Genomic DNA, 7,172 nt, shown 5'->3' with positions numbered 1-7,172 from the left:
CATACACAAGGATTCACATTAGGAGACGTGGCATACACAAGGATTCACATTAGGAGACGAGGCATACACAAGGATTCACATTAGGAGACGTGGCATACACAAGGATTCACATTAGGAGACGAGGCATACACAAGGATTCACATTAGGAGACGTGGCATACACAAGGATTCACATTAGGAGACGAGACACACACAAGGATTCATATAAGCACACGTGGAAGGCATTTGTAACACCTTTTAAATGTCCCCCGCAACAGCTAGGATGTAAAGGGTTTAGAGCTGAACATGTTGGTATACTCTAGGGGTGTCGCATACAAAGTTACGAAGGGTCATGCTGAGGGTTGTAAATCAAGTCCAGGCCGGACATGAAGGGAAAAACTTTTTTTTTTACATTGTTGCAGTACAAAGCTCGGGCCCGCTAAGAATGGCAGTCCTGTGTGTGTGAGGGCACTACAAGTGTCAGCCGTCCCTGATCAATGGTCAGGGACGGCTGATGCATGTAGTGCCCTCATGCAGGACAGGCATATCATTATATGACTATCCTGGTGTCCTATGTGTGAAGGCACTACAAGTGACAGCAGCCTCTGTCAATTATATGACCCTCCCTAATGTGAGGGCACATTAAATGGACAGGGACTACTGACACTTGTGCCCCCACAAAGTCAGTCCTGAATACACAGCAGGAGCTGCTGAGACCAGAGGAACGTGCTGGCGATGAGAAGCCCAGGAGGGAGGTGCGGCTGAGGACAAACAAGCAGGCGATAAACCTGCGGCCCAATAGCGTGGTGCCTAGGAGAAACATGGAGGTGTGGGATCCTCAGAAGTCGGTTGGCTGAAATTGCCGCTCCAAGCGTCTGCTGGTTAAAAAAAAACAAGAAGGTAAAACTTGTTATTTATGACTGGCTCGTTGGTCTAGGGGTATGATTCTCGCTTAGGGTGCGAGAGGTCCCGGGTTCAAATCCCGGACGAGCCCGATTTTTTTTTTGTTTGTTTTTTTTTTTCCTTTTTAATGGTGAGCAACAGTAAGCTTCAGCTTTCAAACCTATGTACCCCGATTCAATTAGAGCAATTCTTACATTTATGCTATGGGCTATATGATTCAGCTATACATTTTCATAACTTTAAATATCAGAGTAATAGATTTATTTGGGACAAACAGGACTTTCTTTTGGCGATATTATCTTGCAAACTTTTTCTCGTTTATTGAGGAGAATTAATTTGACTGATGGGTTATCCTCCTGCTTACAAGAGGATTGGGCACTGGCAAATGGGTTAAAAAAAACAAAAAAAAAAACTTGTGGGCCAACCTGGTATAACCTTTCCTTTTTTTTTTTTTTTTTTTTATGAGGGGATTGGTGTATCCTTTACAACAACTACAGACCCCCACTAACCTGAATGACTGTATATTTTGCCTGGAATGTGCCCTTTGGACACTGGGCTCTGATTGTTTGCCGCTTTCCAGGCTTTAGTACACTGGTTAGTTAGCTTAGGAGCACTTTCTAGAGCAGTGGCTCATCCTTGTGTGTGGCCTTGATTGGTCAGGAAGCTAAGCAGCCTCGGCAAATTAAGCTGGTGTTCTTTTGCTAGAACACCAGCTTCACAGGCAATCGGGAAGCCAGGCGACTTCCTGATAATCGGGGCACACGGCATCGGTACTCCATATCGGCGAGTACCGAAAATAAAATATTGGTACTCGATAATGAAAAATTGGTATCTGTACATCCCTAGTGTAAAGCCTTCTTTTTTTTTTTTTTTGTCAAGGTTTTTTATTACATTTTTCGAGGCTCTTAAATGCCAGGACAGTACAAACGTCCACAAAATGACATTTTGGAAAGTAGTCACACCAACATACCATGTGGAGTCTTTTGAAGATTTAAAAAAAAAAATTCTATAATCTTTTTTTTGTTTGCTATAGCCACTCTGACTCTGTACCTTTTCATCTGTGCTTCACTGTAATCACAGCATGATCACAGGGAGTGCAGTTCCCGGCGTATGTACAGGTACTGTATTTCCTCCAGGAACAATGGGGTAGTGGACTAGTCTTTTATATGCAGTGGCCAGTCCACCAAAAGATAAAGAACATGACTGATTGTAACACACCTTTTCACATACAAATACTGAAGGGAACAAAAAAAAGAAAATTGTAAGAGATTAGAAAAAATGGCAACCGCATGAATCTATAACCGGCCTTTATAGCAGGGCGCACATGGGAAGGCTTACAACAATACAAAACACAAAAAGATCCCCAGCGCACCTGCCAGCTAGCCTGCAACCAAACGAATTACCATGTCAACAGTATGCATTAAAAACAGAGGTTTTAGTTGCACAAACGTTTGGCCAAAAATATGTAGAAGCCACACTGCCACCGTCAAGGCACCTCTGTAGAGTGTGGTCCTAACTCTATTTATTTGAGTCTCCAAGTGTGAGCATATTAATGAAGTTGATAAATTCAATGCAGGTGTGCCTGGGAGGCAGCCTACTCCTCCTCAAAAGGTGCAAGGACCTCTGTTTTTAATGCATACCGTTGAGAGGGTAATTTGTTTTGTTGCAGGCTAGCTGGCAGGTGCGCTGGGGATCTTTTTGTGTTTTGTATAATTGTAAGAGATTATCTTGTAAAGCCAGAAGTATATCATAAGCTTAACGAAACAATTACTGGGAAAATGATACGTACTTGCCTAAATAAAATGCTCAACATAATAGCATGCATCTTTTCATTATTATTATACAGGATTTATATAGTGCCAACAGTTTGCGCAGCGCTTTACAATATAAGGAAGACATTACAATCACAATACAAATCAAGAGCTTACAATCTAAAAGGGAGGGGGGAGTGATACATGAGGAGGGAGCTGTGTGGGGATGAATTGTTTGAGAACGTGATGGTTGAGCCTTTAGGTTGAGGTGGGATAGGCTTCCCTGAGAAGATGAGTCTTTAGGGAATGCCTAAATGTAGTCAAGGTGGGCAAAATATTATTGGTACTAGCCTGGGAAGCCCAGTCCTGAAATTGTATTTTTTAGAGTTTTGTGCTGGGCAATCTTTTTTTTTTCTTTCCTGAGTTAGCCTTGCTCGGAGATTGGAGTTGTTAAATTCCAGGAAGTTGTGGACTGATCCTAAAGCTTATAGGCGTATCCCTAATGGCTTAATCTGTAATCTTCTTAATGCACAGAAATTCCCTATGTTTACTTGGTGTAAATAGAACTTCAGGCATTAAATGTTCCCTTGACCTGCTTTTTCAACCTTGATATAGTTCCCATATGTTATACAAGTAATAATCTTCTCCCATCCTATATGTATCCCTCTATGTACAAGCACATTAGTGTAGGCATGTTGCCGGAAATCCATCTGATTTTTAGGTCTGGGCTGTGTGTACATGGCAATTATAGACTTCCCATTTGTGTCAAAAACAGGTGAGAGATAAGACGGGGATTCATGGAAACAGTCTGGCTTAGAGAACTTCTGTCCTACCTAGGGGTCGGGTTGCCACCTGTCTGGGTTTGGAGTCTTGTGTCTGGGTGTCCACCCAGCGGGCACCCTGACACAAGACACTCAGTGCTGACACCGGCGCTTTAAATTTTCTGACAGATGCGGCTGCTGAGGTCCTCGGCAAGCGCGATCTTGGGCCCCCGCATCTGCCGGAAATCAGATCTTCGTCTGTGGTGCGGGCAGCCTGTGCCTGTTCACAGGTGCTCTAAGCCCAGAGGAAGATCCCGGTTTCAGGCAGATGCGGCTGCTCGCGATCACGCTTGCTGGGGACCTCGGCAGCTGCTTCTGTGATTGCTCCTCCTTCTCCTCTTCTGACTCCCTGACACTGTGCTGCCCATTTGTGGACCCCCTGGTGAGACACCATAGCCCAGACAGCCCACCTGAGTGTCGCACAACACAACTGGAGACAGGGCGCCAAGGCAGAACAACACAAAGTATGTAGCTTCATATTATATTGTATTGCTGGGATTTGTAGTCCTCTATAGCTGGTCTCCTTACTCCCTCTCCTGGCTGCCTCTCCTCTATATTCTCAAAAAGAAATTGCAGCGCACGGTGCTAGAGTGTTCGGATTTCATTTGAAGAAAAGGGGGCAACCCTTTTTTTACTGTTTGCATGTAATTTCAATGATCTCTACATACACTGCCTGATGGTGCAGCAGCCATGATCTTGGTATAACCACTTCAGGACAGTGCCATTTATATATGTACGGCTGTCCTCATGTTGTTAAATTACCGTGTATTAGAAATTGCAAAAAAATGTGGGACTTTTTAGGAGCTACAATGATTCAAGTGTAACCACCTTGCCCTAAGAGGGGTGCCTCCTTACATTTAGTTGGACTAGGACTGTACCCAGTTTAGCTGATTTGTGAAATGATGGCAGATAGCTATTGCTTCCCTTGTTATCTGCTGTTCTTTTTAGTATTCTGACAGCTGCTGCCATCAGAATAATAATTTTCATTCATTCATTTCCACCTTTATGTCCACTTCACCTTCTTTATTTTGTTCCTGACACTTATCCTGCTAACTCTACCCTTTTATGGAAAGTGAAACACCCCAAATAAGAAATGAGAAGTCGATAGAAGAAGTTCTAGAATAGTCAATATCTGCATTGTAACCTGTATATTTCTCTTTATCTTGCACAGCACGATCTCTTCTTCGTGATGGAGTTCTTGAGTGGTGGAGATCTGCGGGATGCAATCAGGCTTAATGCTCCGTTTCCAATTGATTGCGTCAGGTAAGGGTCACTTTCTAACTCGAGGGTGACAGCATCATGCACTTCATAATGCTTCATCTTAGGTGAGGAAAAGACCACCTTTCTGCTGCCCGTCCCCTACGGCCCCCAACCTTCATTTAACTATATTTATCTAGCCATGTAATTATCAAGTTGATGTAATAACCCTTTCTCTCCTTGTGATATTTTTTCAGGTTGGCCCTACAATCCCATTATAGAATACCTATAACAATCTTCCTGAATGTTTGGAAATCTACAAGATTTTGACCAGCTCTACAAATGACCAGCTCTACAAATGGGTCTTCTCTTTCCAATGCTCAGAATTAGACATATGTGAGCAAATTGAAGCAAGTACTGAAAAACCCTTTGAGGGTAAACTTTTGTGTGACTCGAACTTTACTTTAATAAAAGTGGGCAAAGAAAGCCCTTAAAAAAACATTATGTGCGTGGATGTACCCTTAAAGCTCTTAGTCTTTGAAGTTAGTTCTCATAACATAATGGATGAGGAAAGGTCCAATGGGACAGATTATCTCAAGAGGATCATAGAGAACAGGATCCATATTTGACACAGGTTATGAAACATATAAAAACCAGTTGACCTAGAAGTTAACATTATAGTTAATCAGGTAATTCTGGACAGAAAAACAATAAAGATTTAGTGCAATAAGGCAATGAACATGTTTGGGACTCGATATATTCAGTTCCAAAATCAGAGGTAACAGCAAGATAATAAAGCTGGTTGACTAGTAGGCTTCCTCAGGGGAAGTGAGGCTACGGAGTATTAGATACCATAGGGGTGAAAAGAACTCTAGGCTAGGGGTTCCTTGGAAAAGGAAAAGAGGCAACATAGCTAGTCTCAGGAAAATAATCTCTTATTATTTTCTTTGCTTAGGTGCGTTTCTCTGCACCTAAGCAACCCTGGCCTCTGCAAGTTTACATAGAAAACAATTCTTCCCTATGTGCCCCGTTCACATCACAACAGAGTGGAGAGGTGTGGAGCAAAGGGGAGCCAAGAAATGCAGCATTGTACTGCAAGTCTCCATTCATTTCAGCATGCGGGCTAGTGTGAATATAGCCTCATGGTGAGAGAAAGAGGGTCCCAGATAGGGTTGCCATCCGGCCAGGATTCACCCGGACAGTTTGGCTTTTGAATGCTGTGTTCGGGTTTCATGGCAGCTGAAACCCGGACACAAGATGTCAGACACACAGGGGCAACCAAAATTAAGATAGGGGCTACTGACCCCCCCACTGAAAATAGTCTCAACTGTGATATTTATATATGAATGGGCTGAGCTATTTACATATGAATACCCCACAACTCATTCTCCCCCAAAAAAGTGTGCGCGTCGCTTAAATGTGTTCGGGTTTTGCTTGAAGAAAAGGTGGCAACCCTAATCACACCTGAAATATATGTATGAATGGTGGCCTAATATACACACAGAAATATACACCCCCCCTTCACAAATAAAATGATACACTCCCCCCACACATATAATACACTTCGCCCCTCCTTCTAAGCCCCTGGTTATCTAGCGGTGATCCTTAGTAAGGTCTGCTCTAGACCTTACTAATGATCCATTATTCGGCCGGAGCTCAGAACTGACAAGAGCCCCGGCCAAAGCTGACAGGAGTAGCTCTGCGGTCTGCATCCATCGGAGATGCAGTCCCCCCCCCCCCCCCCACTGAAAATAGTCTCAACTGTGATATTTACATATGAAGGGGCAGAGCTATTTACATATGAATACGCCACAACTCATTCTCCCCCAAAAAAGTCTGCGCGTCGCTTAAATGTGTTCAGGTTTTGCTTGAAGTAAAGGTGGCAACCCTAATTTGATAGTCTGTGCTCATTTGGCTTTCCCTAAGTGTTCTGTTATTGGTTGCATCTCCCTGCTGCTGGGTCTGACCTTGCCACAGAGCAGAGCAACCAATAATGTGAAATTATGAAAATGTGTGTCTCCAGCCAATCACTAGGAGTTTCATGGCCAATAGTGGATGCTGGGAGAGGGCATAAATATCTGAGTCTGACCATGTGGGAGCCTCATTCTGCCTCAGGCCTACTGCCTGGGGGAGAGTGCATGAAATGTGTGTTGTCTGACCAGGCCTGAAGCCTGCAGGTGGTCATGTGTGGACCCAGTCTGGGTCAGGAATTATTCCTGGGATGGAGAGCCAGGGAGAAACTTTGTCTGCTGGAGGTGCCAGAGAAGCCAGGATGGGCTTTGACCTCATGGAAAAGTCTGGTGTCTCATCCAGGGGAGATCTCAAACATGTCTGCTGACCAGCTAGGGTTCTCTGCCACAGTGTCACCGCATTTTCAATTTAAAGGCCCTTTACACTGAGGTGAAATGTTGGCTCCCCCTGCTACTTGAAGTCAGGGGAATGCTACACAATCTATTTTTCTATTTTTTTTCCAATATTTTTAGAAAAATTAGATTGTATCAATGTAGCATTTATTTTTCAAT

The 7,172-nt window shown here is 43.6% G+C and overlaps 1 non-coding gene across 1 annotated transcript; it reads left to right on the top strand.

Annotated features, from left to right (window-relative positions):
• Positions 1-900: 900 nt before the first annotated feature.
• TRNAP-AGG lies at positions 901-972 on the top strand. Its single transcript has one exon. It is a non-coding gene; the product is annotated as a tRNA-Pro (tRNA).
• The last annotated feature ends 6,200 nt before the right edge of the window (positions 973-7,172 follow it).

This window comes from Nanorana parkeri, unplaced genomic scaffold (assembly GCF_000935625.1).
Source record: "Nanorana parkeri isolate BGI_ZX_2015 unplaced genomic scaffold, ASM93562v1 scaffold476, whole genome shotgun sequence".
NCBI lineage: Eukaryota > Metazoa > Chordata > Amphibia > Anura > Dicroglossidae > Nanorana > Nanorana parkeri.
This window is presented reverse-complemented; position numbering and strand designations above follow the sequence as displayed.